We start from the raw sequence: 18,262 nt of genomic DNA on the forward strand, positions 1-18,262 counted from the left end.
ACACATTTATAAATTACATACATACTCTGTTATAGTAATACGGTTTGAGGAGTGTAACACGTACATTCAAAGCTAGAACATTTTAGAAGATGTTATAAAAATAAATGTGCTTTGAACTTCTGACACTTCCTTCCCATACCTCAAAAGTTCTGGAGACCACTGGTGTACCTGGTGAGATCTTTGTTGGTCCCATTTCAGGGCTCTGAAGTATTGAGCTGTTAGAGAGGCTTGGGTTGGTTATTTCATAATGTCTTCTATATACCAATGCAAATGAGTGTGCATTTCCATCTGGATACATGGAAATAGTATGCAAACAAGTGTCCTTCAGAGCTGCAAGGGGAAATTGGATGCACCTGGACCCAAACTTCTTTATTCTTAGTGGTCACAAGGGACATGGGGTGTGTATGTGTGGGAGAGGGGTGGGGGAGGGAAGGAGGAAGAGAGAGAGGGAGAAGGAGGGGTGGGGAGGGAGGGGAGAGTTGGTTGATGGTCGCTCTGAATATAGATGAGTGGGCAGAGGCAAAGAGTGTGGGGCCCAGTCAAGCCATGGATGCGGTTTGGTGGAGAAGGAGGTAGCGTACTTCCTTAAAATACACAGCAGGACCGCCGTAACTGGAAGGGACTTTACCAATTGAACTTCTGCTTCTTCATCTTCTAGGGAAGGGAGCATGGACTCCCAACAAGTTAGCGATGACAGAGGTTAGGGTGGGAGGCCACTGGACTGACTACCAGTATCTACTTTCCTAACTCGGCCACATGACCTCTCTGGTCTGGTAGAAAAAAAATGATCCCCAAAAGAAAGAAGAGGAGAAGAGAAGGAGAGATTGGGGGACGCCTGGGTGGCTCAGTTGGTTAAGTATCTGCCTTCAGCTCAAGTCATGATCCCTGGGTCCTGGGATCGAGGCCCACATCGGGCTCCTTGCTCAGTGGGGAGCCTGCTTCTCCCTCTCCTCTGCCCCTCCTCCCCGCCCATGCTCTCAATCTCTCTCTCTCAAATAAATAAATAATCTTTAAAAAAAAAAAAAAAAAAGGAAAGATTGGGGTGGAGCTCCTCTTCCAGGATGTCCTGTGGGGCTGGATACGCTGAGTGCAAGACCGGAAGTGAGGAAGAGGGTGTGATAACCCATCGGGGTACTCCAGGATTTCGGAGGGAGCCTCAGGGTGCTCTGCCTGGTGTCTGGGGTGATCCCACAGGCCCCTTTGAGGAACAGCTGGGAGCTGCTGCACAGCTCCCTGCAGTGGCCCCCTCCCTCCCACAGACTCCTTTCCAGGATCCCAGGGCCCTTGAGAAGAAGGATGGGGCTGGGAAACCTATTCATCTCCTGGTCCCCATGACGTCGTGCAATTTTACGGCTCCAAACCTGTCACACGGGAGATGCGGAGCCTTCATAATGGCCCTTTTGTAAGAAGAATAGAATCAAGGAACCCTAGTGAGGCCTGGCACCGGGCCCATCCATTTCCAAAAAGTTCAGCATTATGCATTCATAAGTCCTGAGTCCTTTCTAACTTCCCTTCCCTGCACCCCATGGTTTCCTGATGTACAGAGGTCCTTCTGGGCATTGTAAGAGGTGGCGTCACAGGGGAGGGGCTGGAGAAGGGACCAGGAAGGGAGTCTGCTTCCCTCCAGAAACAAGGATGCGAGAGGTGGGCTTGAGAACAGGCAGAGGGAAGCTAGGCGCAGAGATGGCCGAAGGGGGGGAAGGCACCAGGAGGGGGCATTGCTAACAAAGGAGGCGGAGGTGAGCACGGGGTTCTCACCACCTGGGGGAGGAGAATGCTGGTCTGAGCTTGAGGAAGCGGGGAACCAGCGGTGTGTGATTGGGAAGAACTGGGAAACATTTCTGAAATTTGGGTGTCCTAGGAGGGACAAAGGAGCCTTTTCCTCCTCCCCATCAAGATGAAACTAATGAACAAGAGTGATGACAGCAGTGGTAATAAGAGCAAAGCGCTTCCCCTTTGCCGGGTGCTGGGATATTTACATGGGAATTAACACATTTAGTCCTCCTGACACCCTGAGTGGTAGGACTGTCGTTGTTCCTGTTATACTTGTCCTAAGGTCCTGGTGCCATTTGAAGAGATTAGGAAATCCAGCCGAAGCGATTGCGGATGAGCCAGGATTTGCACCCATTCAGGCTCTGGATGAGGCTCGGCAAGTTTAAGTCTTGTTCAAAGCCTCTGAGAGAGTCTGTGTTGGAGCCCTGATTAAACACGAGGGTCTTCTCTTGCCCTTTTTTTTTTTTTTTTTTGGTAATTAAAATTTTTGTCCTGTAAAATTCTGAACCTAGACAAAAGCAGAGAACGTAATGAACACTACCTACTTATCACTCAGTTTCTATAGTTATCAGCACAGACCCAGCCTTGCTGGGTCTTTACTCTTCCCCCAGTGGATTAATTAAAGCAAATCTCAGGCATCATATAACTTTATCCTTAAATACTTCAGGATGTATCTCTTAAGAGATAAAGATTCTTTAAAAAAAAAATAATCTCAACACCATTATCAAACCTACAGAAATCAACAGTAATTCCTATTTATCGTTAAATATCGAGGTGGTGGTCAAATTTCCCTGATCGTGCCATAAATGTCTTTTTTTTTTCTTATTGGTTTGTTAGAATCAGATCCAAATAAGGTCTAAAAATTGCCTTTTGTTGACAAGTCTCTTAAATGTCTCTTAATCTTTTTTGTTTCTCTTGCCATGTACTTGTGGACGAGGCAGAGTTGTTTGTCCTGTAGAATTCCTTATATTTGGGATTTTGCTGATCACGTTTTGGGGGTGGTATTTAGCATATTCCTTCATGCCTTCTGTTCTTCTGTAAACTGGTAATAGTTAGATCCAGAGACCTGATCCAATTCAAATTAATTTTTTTTTGGCAGACTTCTTCATAGGTGCCACCCTTGCTCTTTTGTACTCTTTCTGCCCTGTGTTCTCCTCATGAACTGTAAGACAAGACAAGACATATATTTTCACCGTGGCTTCCTTTTTCTGAGTTTTATACCCAGTTTCAAAGAAGCAGTTTCCTCCCTTGTGTCCAAATTAGACTGTGGCTCATCTCTGCAGGCCAGGCAGGGCCAGACTCAGTGCACAGGTTCCCGGTATCCCTGAGTTTCCTTCTCAACTTCTCTGCTTTGGAGGCAACTAGACCCTCCTCCTTCTGGAACAAAATTTGGCCTCAGGTTTGAGTCCCCCAACCCCTAGATGTAAATCGGGGTCACCCGGGACACTTACGGAGTGAACAGTGACCCAAGAGTTGCAGCCCGTGAGTCAAGAAAGTTTTGTGTCGTCAAGAAAACTGGCATCTTGGCTTGTGTGGGACTCAGGGCTGGTTAGGATGTGTCCACCAGATCCTGGGCCCTTGGGAGATCGGTGGCCAGCTTCTCTGGCGTTGGAGGGCCAGATGGACATGGTTAGTCTTCAAGGAGGAAAGGGCTGCTCCAGGGAAGTCTTACCTACCTGGATGCAGCCAAGATGCAGACAAAAGGTAAAATCAAGCACATATCAAGAGGTCTGAGCTGGCCAAAAGACTTTGAAGAGGCAGGATGCTGTGGGGTTTACAGTGTGGGTGCTGAAGGCTCAGGAAGAGGGGAGTTGAGCTGAGGGGCTGGAGCACCCATGGTTTGAACCCCCACTCAGGAACCTTCCTACCATAGAACACTGCTTCTGAGAACAGTACCTTCGGCCAAGGTCCGTGAATGTGGATGTCACTTATTTATGTGTGTTTATCCCCTTTGGAGTTCACCTTGTCACCTCTCTGGGCAGACATTCTTAGTTCTGGCTTTGCCGATCAACTTGGCTTAGTGGCAAATTTACGGACTCCACTGGTGACAGATGCTCACGGAGTGTTCTGCAGTTGAGCAAGCAGTCTTTTACTAGAGCCCAGGGACTTCAGGGGCTCTTCTGGTCATTTGTGAAATTATGAGCAATGCCTTTATTCTCTTTTCTGGCCCGGGGATTTGTCATTGATCAAAGCGCTTGAGTAGTCAGGTAGCCACACATATGGATCTTTCTGGAAGATGGATGGTGCTAGCCTGAGGCTTTCTCTTGAGTTATTGTTCCTGAAAGCCAGCCAGTTTTTATTCACCTAATGTTGAATGTAACCAATGGTAACAGAGCACCTGCTGGTGCCAGGCTATGGCCTGGGCACTGAGGAGGCAGGGTGTCTGGGCATGGCCATGGGGCTCTCTGCAGAGCTTACCGTCAAGGAAGGGAGATTAGATGCAAACGAAGCAGCTGAAATACTAGGTAGCCTGTGACAGGTCCCCAAGATGGTGAAGAGAAAGCAGAGGTGGGAAGGCTGTGCGTTCTGCAGTGGAGAGGGCTGGAACTTGGACGTCAGACTGGCCTCGATTCTCACCCTGGTTTGGCCACTTCCTGGCTGTGAGCCTTGGGTCTCAGTTTCCTCATCTCTGAAATGGGAACAACAAGGTCTAACTCAGAGAATGTGGGAAAATACCTTGCCCAGTGTCTGCACGGGGTATCGCAATGGAAACTGTTCATCAGGAAAGACTCTAGGGTCTTGCGATGACAACCTGTAGAAAGATTCAAAGCGTCTGAAAATGTACTGAAAGCCTCATTCTTTAAAACCTTTAAAATGACCGAAAACTGAGCATGGTACACACCCACCTTGGAGACTTTCAGAATGTTGCCCAGTTCCTTCCCTTATGAGATTTCAGTCAGATTCCGCTTCCAGAAGCCAGCAAAGCCTGGGTTTATTTAAACTGTGAAACAAGCAGTGAGAAGTCATTCCAACCTGACATTCATTCCCAGCAGATAAGGCAAGGACAGGAGCACCTGGAAACTTCACTTAGCCCCCCCATGAGGAGGCTCCTGCGGGCTTTTCTCCCTATTTTTTATAAAGGTTTGGGCTGTAACTTGAAACCACATCCTCAGGGATGAGACCAGAAGGAAAATGCAGGAAGCGAAGGCCACTTGGTTCCTTCGGTTCCTTTGGCTGCTGAGGGCACTGGGGCCAGGCAGGCCTGGGAGGAAATGGGACCAGGCTTGAGGCAGGGGCTCCACAGTTGAGGTTTGCTTCCGCCGTCCTTGTGAACCGGGCCTCAGGGAGGTTGTCCACATGCAGCCCATCTTGCCTCAAGTCTTTCCCAGTCATTGGCTGGGACAGGTAGCCTCTCTGAATCTCAGTGTTTCCATCTGTAAAGAGGGGAGAGCCGTGCCAACTTCCATAGGATATCTGTAAGAATTAAATGAGGTATGCACATAAATGGTCTAGCGTGGAGGCTGGCTTGTGGTAAGGGCTAATAATGGGTTAGTTCTTATAATTATTGTTTTCATTATTTCAAGTCCAATCATTCTGTTATGAATTCTCCTGCTCCAAATCCCTAGTGCTGTTATTCTATTAGCGTTTGTTATTTCCCCTGGAATTAGGTTTAATAGCGCATGACTTTTGGAGAGTTGAGGGTTGGATTCTAGCCACTGGTTGGCATGAGGGGTCTCCAAGGAGACCTCAGCAGAGAAGGGACTCCAGCAAGTATCAGGACAGCTCTTCTCCCAGGAAAATGCATGTTCTGCCTCAGCAGATCTGCGGTGGGGTCCTGAGCTTCCAAATTCCTCGCAAGCTCCCCAGTGATGTGATGCTGTTGGTCCCAGAAGCACACTTTTCAAGCAAGGCTGTAGTCCATCTGTCTATTCTTAGATAGAACTGCATCTAAAGAAACGTTAAGGGGCACCTGGCTGGCTCCGTAGAGCATGTGACTCTTGATCTCGAGGTCACGAGTTTGAGGCCCACGTTGGGAGTAGAGATTACTAAAAAAATAAATAAAAACTTAAAAAAAAAAGAAATGTTAAAACTTAATTTTTAAAATGTAAGTCCCATATTGTTCGAATCTATTAGAAGGATGTGTTATTTTTGTTTAAAAACAAAAACACCACCCCCTCCCCAATTTTTTTAAAGCCTAAAGTGAGGCAGACCGAGGGGGAAAGGGACCAGAGAGGACATTGAGAATAACTGAACAGATTTGCTATTTATTAGCTGTGGGGCATAAGAAAGCACTCGGCCTTTCTGTAAAAAGAAGGGATAGGAGGATGGTAAGGGTCTTAATTTGGGGTCTGCGGCTAGAATTCAGGGGCTCCACTGTCACGTTTTTTCCCATTAACTTCTAGGGAAGTTTGTCATTGTTGTCCATTTTGGAGGCAATAAGCTGTATGACCCTCAGCGGTCCCTGTGGCAGTATTAACAGGAGAAACACAGCTATTAATACGCCGCGTTACAGCTGTAACAGTTCCTCTGAAGTGTCTTGAAGTATTTGGCCTATTTTGAAATATCATTCTCACTAATCGCTACTTCAGATTTGTCCAAGATAGTAAGCTGCTGTCCCATCTTGTTATGCACTGCCCTGATGAAGAAGCCTATATATTCCTACATCACACATTTATTTTAAAAATATTTTGTTAACTGCCTCCCAATATAATTGGTTTCCCTGTGAATTTAATTTCGTGCAATTCAAAGCATTCTTCTGAGAAGGGGTCCATGGGCTTCCTCCATCTGTAGAACAGGTCCGTGGCGTGCACACCAAAGGCTTAAATTTCCTGGAGGAGATGACCTCTCGGGTCTCCTCCAATTCGAGAACGTTCTGCTTTTCTAAATCTTCCCAGTCCTTAGGAAGACAGTCTGGATTTTCCGTTCGTGTGTTCTCATCCGGATTGCTCCGTGACGTGGCCCTTCTCGACTTCTGGGTTTCAACCAGCACACGTGCTCAATGACATCTGCCAGGACTGTGTCTGTCCTCCGTGCATGAGGAAGTCCCTTCCACCCACAGCTGCAGCCGCCTTTGGGAACCGGCCCTGGCCTGCGGCGGCAAGGAGGTGCGGTGCACCGACCGGCCCCTGCACCGGGGGTGGGGGGGATGGGGCACCCACTATGGGACCCGCCCAGCCCTTTGGTGCCTTTGTGACGTAGGCACGTCCCCAGTGCCTAGCATAGCAATTTTCTCAATGACCTACACATTTTTCTTGGCTCTCACCTTATGTTCCTTGGTCTGGTCCTGTTTCTTTCAATTATGCTCCATTCTGGAATTAGCCAGTTGTGTGTGACAAGCAAGTGGTGTGGTGTTGCAAGAGGTTGGAGAAGTGTGAACTTTCAACAGCAGGTTGATTCAGCTCTGCTCTTGACGGTTGTGGCTAAGGTGGGTGTCTGACCGGCTCTCTGGAGAGGGCCTGCTGGAGGGCAGCAGGGCACCGTTAGCTGTCGGGGCCAGGGCTGATCGGACCGCATAGCCGTGTGTGTTTTAAATGTGTGGGAGGTGCATCCTGTGGTGCTTCCATAGAGGTGTGAAGCTTCCAAGTGCGTTGAGATGGAAGAAGGTGATTGTATCTTCTCTTTTGTCATCAAGGCTAGTGGTAGATTTCTTTTCAAATGTTCTTTTGATGTCAGGGGATTGAGTACACCACTGGCCAACTCTAGAACGGCCTCACTTGCATAGGTTCTGTTCCTATGTTGGCAGCCTCCATAGATATTCTCTGTGGCTCTTATCTGCTTGTGTGCCTGGTGTCACAAGGGCATCTGTGGCTCCTGCCCTCACCCCAGCATGATGCAAGAAACAGAGTGATTTGGGAGCTCTTTGTTGTACTATCAGAAATGGATTAAATGAGATGAAGTCAAAATAGCATAGGAATACGAAGTATTCGTTTTATAGAGTGTGTGCCCGTTGAGTACAAGAAAGGTGATTAAAGCAATACATACGTAATTACATTTAATGTTGTTGACAACGGTCTCATGTAAATATCCTCTGAGAGGTTCAAGTTATAACACCTGCTGTTAGGGAAAGAAAGGAGATCTTTATTTTCGAAGGACCTGGAGGGGGAGAGGTCATCAGGCCAAAGAGCAGTGGGAGTTAGTAAAATGGGGGCGGGGAAGAGCATGGGCTATAGATTCAGACATTTGGAGTTCAAATCCTATCCTTGCGCAGTTGCCCGGCTCAGCGTGTTAGACCCTTTGAGGGTCCCGTCTACATGATGGGATAATAACACACATCTTGGGGGGTTGTTTGGAAGCTTAGCAAAGGAATGCGGAGTGTCCCATAGTCAGGTGCACACCCCCTAAACAGTCACTGCTGTCCCTCCCTCTCCCTCTGCTCTCGTGGAAGAACAGCAGCTTTGTTGGCTGCACATCTTACCAATCCTTAGCAAGCCACAGTGGGAGACACGGGGCGGGGGCGGGGGGAGAAGGGGCTGCTTAGCCCAGGTGGGGAAGTTTGGGGAGGGAGAGTGGAAGGGGAGGGAGATGGAGAGGGACTGCCTTTCAGATTGTGACTGGTGATATGACTGCCCTTCTCCACTCTGACCCCACTCAGCCAGACAGGCTGCCTTTGATCCTTTCTCTGGGGTGCTCTCAGCTCTGGGAGCTCCGAGGAGGAGTGACATGGGTACGTGTGTTCTCCTCTCTCTTTGGCTGCTGGCTTCCCTGGACACATGGACGTGCGGGCAGAAAGGCGGACTCTAAACCACACTGGCTGGCAGGCTGTGACTGGGGCAGGGCTGGTGGGCTGGGCCGACCCCTCATCAGACCACCTTCCCCAGCAGGCCTGTTGCCCTCTTTCTTGGCGGCAGAAAGCTCACAGCTTCCGGGCAGCCCCCAGGTGTGTGGCAGAGGGCAGCAGGTGCCCATGTGCCCTCCTGAGGATGTGGGGGTCGGGGCTTGGGGCCGTGGGTGGGGTGCCTGGTGGGGGCTGGAAGGTTTCTTGGGTGCAGGTATGGCCCCAGCATCCACTGTTTATCCACAGCATCTGGGAGAGTGGGCTCTCAATAAATGATTGTCGAATGAATGGATGAATGAACAAACAAATGAACGAATGAATGAGTGCGGGGAAAGGCAGTGTGTGCACTGTTAAACACAAGCAGTGAGAAAGGAGCCCTCACTCATTTCCTAACTTAACCTCTCATCACTCACTCGAGCACACCCCCTGAGCTCAAGGCTCCTGTTTGTCTTGGAAGCAAAGGAGCATGCTTGGGGAAGGGTCTTGAGGCCATCTCCTTGGGGGCTGGCTGGGAGAGGACATTCACAGGATTCCTTCCCTCCAGAGGGCCTCAGACTTCAGACTGGATGTCAAGGACTGACCTCCCATTCCCCTCCGGCTCGTCGGAGCTGGGCCAGAGGGGAGATGGGGACAGCCAGTGCTGGGCCCTGCCCCAGGCAGCCAGCATCCATGGACTCCAGGGGATGGTGGGCGGGTCAGGGCTGGGGAAGCAGCGAGGCTCGGGGGAATTGTCAGTGCCGTCTGACTTTCTCTCAAACGAAGACATTTGCAGAACGCCAGCCAGAGTTGATTTATGAGCTTTTACATATTTCACAGGTCTCAACACATCCCCCAGGAATCAATGAGGTCAGACAGAACAGACTTGTATCCGGAATCAGTATGAAATTGGCATCTTCAACAGTTCCCATGGGAAGCAGGAGATAATAATTTGGGGGAGATTATATTAAGCAACGCAAAGACACAAAAAACCTGACTCTGCTTCCTTCCCAGTGGGGAGAAAGAAGTCATCTGTTTTCTGCATCTGAGGTGGGTGAGGGGTGGCCATCTCCACCAGGACCGCTGTGACCACAATGAAGCAGGATGGGACAGGGACCACTAGGGCGAGTGATAAACTCAGGGCAAACTTAGCAGTGACCACAGCATCCCGTCCTGTGTCTTCTGGCTCATGCCCCAAAACTACGATACATAGACATTTGGGATTATTTACTTAGCAACTCTCTATCCAGCAGGAACTTGTTGTATTTGTAGCACCTGATAAATATTTGTTGAACAAGCAGAAAAGCTTACGTGGTGAATTGTGTGTATAGGATTGAAAGGAGCAAGGGAAATCTGTTATGTCTCGGTTGTCCAAATAGGTTAGTTTTATCATTAATGGACTTCATTCATTTATGTGCTGAGATCTGTGCTGGGCAACAAAGGTCAGTCAGGCACCATCGCTGCCCTGGGGAGCGTGCACTCTGGCCAGGAGTTGGGGTGGGATGGCAGGGAAGAGGGAGCCCAACACATACTAGTTAATTGTCGCCCAGTGTCATGGGACAACATCAAAAGCAGGTTGGCCGTGCTTCGTTGGCCCTGGCTGGGGGTCAGAGAACTCTCCCATAAAGACAGGTGTAGCCCATCTGTGCATTCCTTTGATGGAACAGTCACTGAGCACTTCTCTGGGTCAGGCACTGCCAAGTGCTCAGAGGGGATGTAAAGATGAGTCAGACTCCATCCCTGCCCTCAGGATCTCACAGCTGAGTGGGGGTGAGTGGGGGTTGGCGGTGGGGGGGAGGAGGTACATAACCCCATGAGAATCTTTACAGGAGCCCAAGTTCAAGAGGTGGTGGGCGCAGCACTGCCAGGTGCTGGAGGAGGGCCCACAAGGAATAGGAATTCTGCTCTGGGAATGGGTGGGATGCCCATTAAGAGACTCTTTGGAGGATTGGGTAGGGTTTTCACGTGGGAGATGGAAAAGGGCTTTCTGGGTTGAGGAAACATTATAGTACAGACATGGAGGCAGGAATACTGGTGAGGGACAGCCTTGGTCATGAGCCCAGTGGTCACCTGCCCATTTGGCTGCAGCGTGGACATGGGTTGGGGGTGGGGCAGGCACAGAAGGAGAGAGAAGGCTGAGAAAGGTGGCAGGAACTAGACTGGGGGGGCCTTGAAGGCCATGCCAATGGCCTGGGCTTTGTTCTGTGAATACAGGTTTTTGAGTGGGGGAGGGGTGTGGCTTCTGTCTGAAGAAGCTTCCTGGTTGAGGGGCCCTGTGGTCTGGGGTCTCTGTCTGATCTTAGTCCTGCCACAAGGTCAGTGGGTGATGGCAGCTCCATCCCTTCTCTTTCTGGGCTCCATTTCCCCATCTGTACGAGAAGGCCTGGACCATAGTCTCTGAGGCTCTCTCCAGCCCTGACCACTCAGGATGACTTGAGGTGAAGGGTAGCTTACTTACAACAACGAGGTGAAGGGTAGCTTCTGGAAGCAGGTAGATTCTGGAGATAGTATCTTTCCCCTCGAGGCAGCGATTTTGCATTTAGATTAAGCTCGGGCGGGGGGGGGGGAGCTCATTACTGGGCCATCTCTTAATGCAATCACCCCCATGTTCTCAGAGTCCTGGTTGGAGCCTTCCTGCAAGCCGGAGGCGGAGGTGAGCCCTTCTCTGAGTCCCTCCAGAAAAGGAGCCTCCAGGGATGGTGATGAAATCGGCTCTGACCGTGATGATAGCCTGTTCGTGGGAAATCTGGCAGTGTCTTTGTAACACCTGGGGAGAGTTTGCAAGCAGCTGGAGTAAAACACAAGCTCCTCATGAAGCCAGGCATCCTCTTAGATTGACCAGTGGGGTGAAGATGTTAAGAGTTTCACAATCAGGCCTTTCTGGGAAATCCCCCACCTCAGCCCTCTGACACAGACCCTTGTTAGAGAACCATCTCGATCTTACTTAGCTCCAGAGAGCAGGCGGTGGCCAGGGACCAGGTTGGCTTTTTGCTATGGGAGGCTGGATCCTGAGGTTATATCCTTAATCTCCTCCCTTAAATGGGATAATTCCCACTTGAACACTGCCTCTGGCTTTTCCAAAAGCTTTCCCATCCAGTCACTCGCTGAATTCTCAAACAGCCCAGTAAGTAGACTCAGGATTGTTTTCCCCGTTTCACAGAGTACTTGGAAAGGCCCTGTGACTGTCCCCAGTAACCCTTCCTTCGTCCGTGGAAGAGGCCGACCAGAGTGTAGGCTTGCTGACTTTCAGACCCCGCTCCTCCCATAAGATGCCCTGGATGCGCTTTGTTTTGTTTGTTTTAAATTTAAATTCCGGTTGGTTAATATCCGGTGTAATATTGGTTTCCGGTGTACAAATAGGGATTCAGCACTTCCATATATCACCCGGGGCTCCTCACAGCAAGTGCACGCCTCAGTCTCCATCATCTGTGTCCCCCATCTCCTCCACCCCTCTCCCCTCTGGAAACCATCAGTTTGTTCTCTAGAGTTAAGAGTCCGTTTCTTGGTTTGCCTCCTTCTCTCCCTCCCCTTTATTCCTCCGCTTTGTTTTGTTGCTTAAATTCTACACAGGAGTGAAATCATATGGTATTTGTCTTTGACCTATTTTGCTTAGCATTATACTCTCCAGGCCCGTGCATGTTGTTGCAAATTGCAGGATTTCCTTCCTTTTTACGGCTGAGTTATATTCCATTGTATATGTATACCACATCTGCTTTATCCATTCATCAGTTGATGGACACTTGGGCTGTTTCCATCATTTGGCTATTGTAGATAGTACTGCTGTGAACATCGAGGTACATGTATCCCTTTGAACCTGTATTTTTGTATTCTTTGGGTAAATACCTAGTAGTATGATTGCTGGATCATAGGGTAATTCTATTTTCAACTTTTTGAAGACCCTCCATACTGTTTTCCAGAATGGCTGCACCAGTTTGCATTCCCACCAACAGCGCAAGAGGGTTCCCCTTTCTCCACATCCTCACCAACATCTGTTGTTCCCTGTGTTATTGATTTTAGCCATGCTGACAGGTGTGAGGTGCTATCTCATTGTGGTTTTGATTTGCATTTCCCTGATGATGAGTGATGTTGAGCATCTTTTCATGTGTCTGTTGGCCATCTGGATGTCTTCTTTGGACAGGTTGTTCTTTGTTATTTACAGGTTACCCTGGCCTCCTTTCTCTTCCTCAAACATATCAGGCTCTTCCCTACCTCAGGGCCTTTGCACTTGCTCTTTCCTGTGTTGGAACTCGACTTCTGGCTCTTCACATTGCTGCTCATTCTCCTCTTTTCAGGTTTTAGCTCAGTTTATAGGTCACCTTCTAAAAGAGCCTTTCCTTGACCACTGTGTCCAAAGTAACCCTGCACTCACTCTCCATCGCAGCCCTTACCATTATTATCTGTCACAAACCTGAGTGTGCGTGAAATCATTTGGAGGACTTCAGACAGATTGCTGGGTCCCATCCCTACTGATTTAGTAGGTTTGAGTGGGGGCCTGGGTTTTCAAGTGATGCTAATGCTTCTGGTCTGGGGACCACACTTTGAGAACCACTGATTGATAACTATCTTGTAATTAATTAATTAATTTTTATTGAGGTGTAATTGACATGATATGAATTTTAGATGTGCAGCATAATGATTCCATATTTGTATATATCATATCCCCATGTCTAGTTAACATCCATCGCAACACGGTTACAGCATTTTTTTCCCGGTGATAGGAATTTTTAAGGTCTCCTCTCTTAGCAACTTCCAAATATGCAATACAGTGTTATCTGTAGTCACCGCACGTCCATGACCTCCCCGTGACTTCCTTATTTTATACCTGGAACTTGGTACCTTCTGACCCCTTTACCTATTTTGCGCATCCCCTGCCCCTGGCAACCACCAATCCGTTCTCTGTGTCTATGGGCTTAGGTTTGTTTGGCTTGTTTTTTTTTTAGATTCCACATATAAGTGAGGTCATGTGGTATTCGCCTTTCTCTGACTAATCTCACTTGGCATGATGCCTTCGCCGTCCATCCATGTTGTTGTAAATGGCAAGACTTCTTTCTTTTTTATGGCTGAGTAATAGTCATATATATATATCAATCATACATCAATCACAAAGAAGATGTGATATCTGTCGTCTTTGTCCATTCATCCACTGATGGACACCTAGGTTGTTTTTCTGTGTCCTGGCTGTATTTGTTGCCCACCTCTTATTTTGTTTCTGCTGTACCCCCGGTGCCTGGCCCATCATTAGTGCTTGGTAAGTATTTGTTAAATGAGTGTTGACTGAAGATGCGGTTGGGACTCCTTGCTTTGTAATCATCCCGCACCTAAGAAGGAAGAAAGTCAAACATTGACAGAAACCCTGGGAGTGACTCAGTCTGATCGCTTCTCCTCTGTTATCTTTTTCTTTGACTTTTTCTCATGCTTGAGCTTTTTCTAAAGGTCACTATGAATTTTTAGTACAGATTGTATGGACAATTAAAATCCCAGGTGAATGAATTGGACTCTCTGGGCTCAAAGTGTTGTCAGAAGTCCAACCAAAAGCCACAGGACATCCAGCCAGGTGTGGGTGCCTGAGTCTGCCCCTCTTGGGGCTGTGCTTAAACTTTGGTGCTCAGCTCACCTGTCATCAGGTGGGGAAAAGCCCATATACCCTCCTTCTGTCTTGAGGCAAATTACAGGAGAGCAAGCTGTGGTGAGGCTAAGCGAGGGACTGCAGGCTCTGACCGTGGCTCCGGGCTTTCTTCTGTGACGAGCTGATTGGCACAAAGGGAAAAAAACCTTGATGTTGGGCTTGTCAGCACCATGTTCTCACAAACGATGGGCCCCAGCCAAGGCACCACAGCTGTGAGTCTCTTGGGAACTTTCTGAGTAAGTGAATTAAAATTTTATGACTGATTTGCACAGAACACTTCTCATAATTCCCAAATTGGTACTTTCAGAACCCTCAAGTGTCTTGAGGCCTCCTCCCCTTTAGTTTCAAAAGAACAAAGTTGAGATGTTGCCAGATTGGAATTGGGTTTTAACTGTAAAATTTGATCTTTTCTGGCAAAGGGAGCTGGAGATGAGATGAGGTGGTTATAGACTCCCTGAAGGTATCGCTGGGACCCAGGGAGTACTGAGGGTGGGCTTGGGCCCAGCCGGCTGACACTTCATCCTCCAGTTGGGGGCAGGACTCTTTCGAGGACCCACAGGAAGTGGAGTGGGTGTGTGGGTGTGTGGGTGTATTTGTGGGGGCCAGGTTGCCAATTCTTGTGGAGACGACCGCATGGCCATCCTGGATTGTATATCATGGGTGCAACTAATTCTGCCCAAGGGAGTCAAGGAAGTCTACACAGAGACGAGACATTTATGGTTCATTTGGGAAACCGGGAGATCAGAGATAAGATGTAATTTGCCCAGGATTTCCTCTCGGGTCATCTGCAGAGCTGGGATGAAGCCCAAGGTCTCTGGATTCCTAATCCCAGGGAACAGCGCTTAGCTGCAGAAAGAGGCTGGGTTTGGAAGCTGAGTGACCTTGGGCAGGTCACTTCTCTGTGGGTTTCATCTCCTTTAAGAGGTGGATGATCTCTGAGGTTAGTTCAGGTCGGCATGTGTGCTGAGACACTGGGGATAACAAATGAACAAGGCAGGATCTCTGATTCGGTTGCCCGTGTTCACTTTGATATTTTTTTTTTTTTAAGATTTTATTTATTTATTTGACAGAGAGAGACACAGCGAGAGCAGGAACACAAGCAGGGGGAGCGGGAGAGGGAGAAGCAGGCTTCCCGCGGAGCAGGGAGCCCGACGCGGGGCTCGATCCCAGGACCCTGGGACCATGACCTGAGCCGAAGGCAAGACGCTTCACGACTGAGCCACCCAGGCGCCCTCACTCTGATATTCTAAGTTTAGTCAGGCTAGTGCTTGTCAGAATAAGGTGAGTGAGGGTACCAAATGAACTATCTTTTTAAAATGAACTCATGGCAGAGGCCTCAGCAACCTTAACCAGCGTCTTGTTTCAAAAGTATTTGCCCCCAGCGCAGCTACATGGATGCACCACACTTAACCGTCTTTGTAAGTCATAGATTTCTGTCCTTTCCACATTCAAGCTCCATAAAGAGTCGTAAGTAGAACAAATTCGTCTGCTAGCATTATCTCCTTCTGAAGGTAGGGGCAGGGGGATAAAAAGGCAGGAAACCCTGGTACTTCGGCAGGCAGACAAGCCACAGTGGGGTTAATAAAATGGAAAGTATTAAGACAATAATAGATAGTACAACTTGGCTTTCAGCTCTCATGAGGAGGGAAGGCTTGCCAGGATCACATTCCACTGCGGCCTACAGACCATGAAGAGTGTGTGGGGTTCTAGAATCAAGCGCAATGAGCCACATGTACACTAATAGGGTCTCATCAACAAGAGCCCTGAGACCACTTTGGGGAGGGAGGAGGGCAAGGTGGTCCACTGCCCTTTGGGAGGCTGGGGGGCAGTCTCCAGGGTGGGCGATGTTCAGGGACAGGGGGAAGCACACAAAATGTAGGCGTGTACTTGGGCGGCCATAGCAAATACCACAGACTGCGGGGTTTAAACAACAGACATCTCTTTTCTCACAATTCTGGAGGCTAGACATGGGTCACGTCTGATTGAGGTGTCGGTAGAGTTGGATCCTCCTGAGGGCTGTGAGGGAGAGATCTATTCCAGGCTTCTCTCCTGGGCTTAGAGAAGGCTGTCTTCCCGTCAGCTTTCCTCTATGTGTACCTCTGTGTCTGAATTCCCCCTTTGTATGAGGATACCAGTCACAGTGGATTAAGACCCATCTCATGGTCTCATTTTAATTTAATTACCTTTTTAAAGAGCCTATCTCCACATCCAATCACATGCTGAGGCACTAGGGGTTATGACTTCGGTATAGGAATCTTTTTTTTTTTAAGATTTTATTTATTTATTTGACAGAAAGACACAGCGAGAGAGGGAACACGAGCAGGGGGAGTGGGAGAGGGAGAAGCAGGCTTCCCGCCGAGCAGGGAGCCCGATGCGGGGCTCGATCCCAGGACCCCGGGATCATGACCTGAACCAAAGGCAGATGCTTCATGACTGAGCCACCCAGGCGCCCCTCGGTGTATGAATCTTGAGGGACACAATTTGACTTCACCATATGAATTTTGGGGGGATATAGTTTGGCCCATAACATGACAGAGTCCTGCTCCTTCAGCAGACCCTCTGAGGGCAGAGATCACTGGAATGCCATTTTTTCTTTTTTAAGATTTTGTTAATTTATTTGAGAGAGAGAGCGAGCACGTGCTTGTGCGTGCATGAGTGGGGGGAGGGGCAGAGGGATGGAGACAAGCAGACTCCCCCCTGAGCAGGGAGCCTGAAGCAGGGGCTCAATCCCAGGACCCTGGGATCATGACCTGAGCCGAAGGTAGGTGCCCAACCAACTGAGCCACCCAGGTGCCCCAGCCATTCTTTTTTCTTGTCCTTAGTGACCAGCCCATACATGATTTCTTCTACTACATGCTGCTTGTACCTCTGTTGGGGCATTTAGCATCATCTACCTTAGACTTAACTAGAAATGTGTCTGTGCTCCCTACATATTAAAGCCTCATGTCTTAGGTGTCTTTGTCTCTCTCATACTCCTCACTTCCTGTCTTGCATATAGAGCGGGTTCAGTAGTGTTTGTTGATCTTGCTGATGGGTCAGCTGTCCAAGACAGTTGGGTAATAAGTGCTGGATAAACAGAAAGATGTTGCTGTTAATACAACAACAACAGCAACATGCCTTTCCTTGGATTCTCTGCACTCATCGACAAAGTCAAGCTCCTGGGTTTATAAAGAAAAGAAGCTCTTTCCACCCTTCTGTCTTTGACCACAACGGGTCAATGTAGGAATCTGCAGACTGGGTGCTCGGCATTCTTAAACCCCCAGAGTTCAAAGAGAATGACTCCTTTGGCCAGTCTTGAAGAAACTCTTCAATCATTTCTTGAATAATGGCATTCTTTTGGCCTAGCTCTATGGAGACTCCTCCCTCCACCCCCAATCCAGTGACCTTCTGTCCCCTTGTTTCTTGGCTGCTAGTCTGGGTCTGCTGTAAAAAGCAAAAGCAGTTTCAGCAGAGTGAGGGGTCCTTCCGACGAATCCACAGCCGCACACCCCAGAAAGCCTGACTGTGCAGAAACAGCTGGGTTTTGGCAGGGGGATTTCGAAAAACAACACTAATAATTTAAAAGCATTTTGTTCCAGAATGGTGTATGGAGGAAGAAGAATGTACTGTCAGATAAGGCAGGTCACTCATTTTGATAAGAGCAGACTCACTTGAGGACTTGTTCTGAAGCATGTTCGCCCACTTTCCACTTTTACTTTCCTCTAGTAAGGCTTCCCACCTAGCTCCTGGGAGATGGGTGTGCCTGGAAATTGGTCCCTTCAGCTTTTGGGATGGTTGGCAGGGACTTGGAATGCCTGAATCCTTGGCCCAATCGCCTTTGCTCTCCCCATTGTGCCTTACACACTTCTAGAATTTTCTGTGTGCCTCGACACGGAAACGGTTGGGAAGAGCTACTTTAGACTGATGTGTTCTGCAGAGATTTCTAGGAAACGCATTCACTTTATATTACTCTTGGTGCTCTAGCTTTTGACAGTGAATGCCAATATCAGGACTCTGCAGTTCAATAAAGCTGTAGGGCAATTTGATTACACGAGGTGTATTCATTGTGGTTGCAAGTAACAGAGACCCAGCTCAGAGTGGTTTAAGCAACAAAATGAAATAACAAAACACATACACATGCACGTACACAAACCCCTACATGCCCATATCATTTATCTTTTCATAATTGAAAA

General features: G+C 48.5%; 1 protein-coding gene across 2 annotated transcripts in view; it reads left to right on the plus strand.

The window, feature by feature from the left end:
- FBLN5 (fibulin 5) overlaps window positions 1-18,262 on the plus strand; it is a 76,369-nt gene that overhangs the window by 10,814 nt on the left and 47,293 nt on the right. The window lies entirely within an intron of this gene.

Source organism: Eumetopias jubatus, unplaced genomic scaffold, assembly GCF_037043125.1.
Source record: "Eumetopias jubatus isolate StellerSeaLion01/CBP00866 unplaced genomic scaffold, mEumJub1_p1.0 scaffold_7, whole genome shotgun sequence".
Taxonomy (NCBI): domain Eukaryota; kingdom Metazoa; phylum Chordata; class Mammalia; order Carnivora; family Otariidae; genus Eumetopias; species Eumetopias jubatus.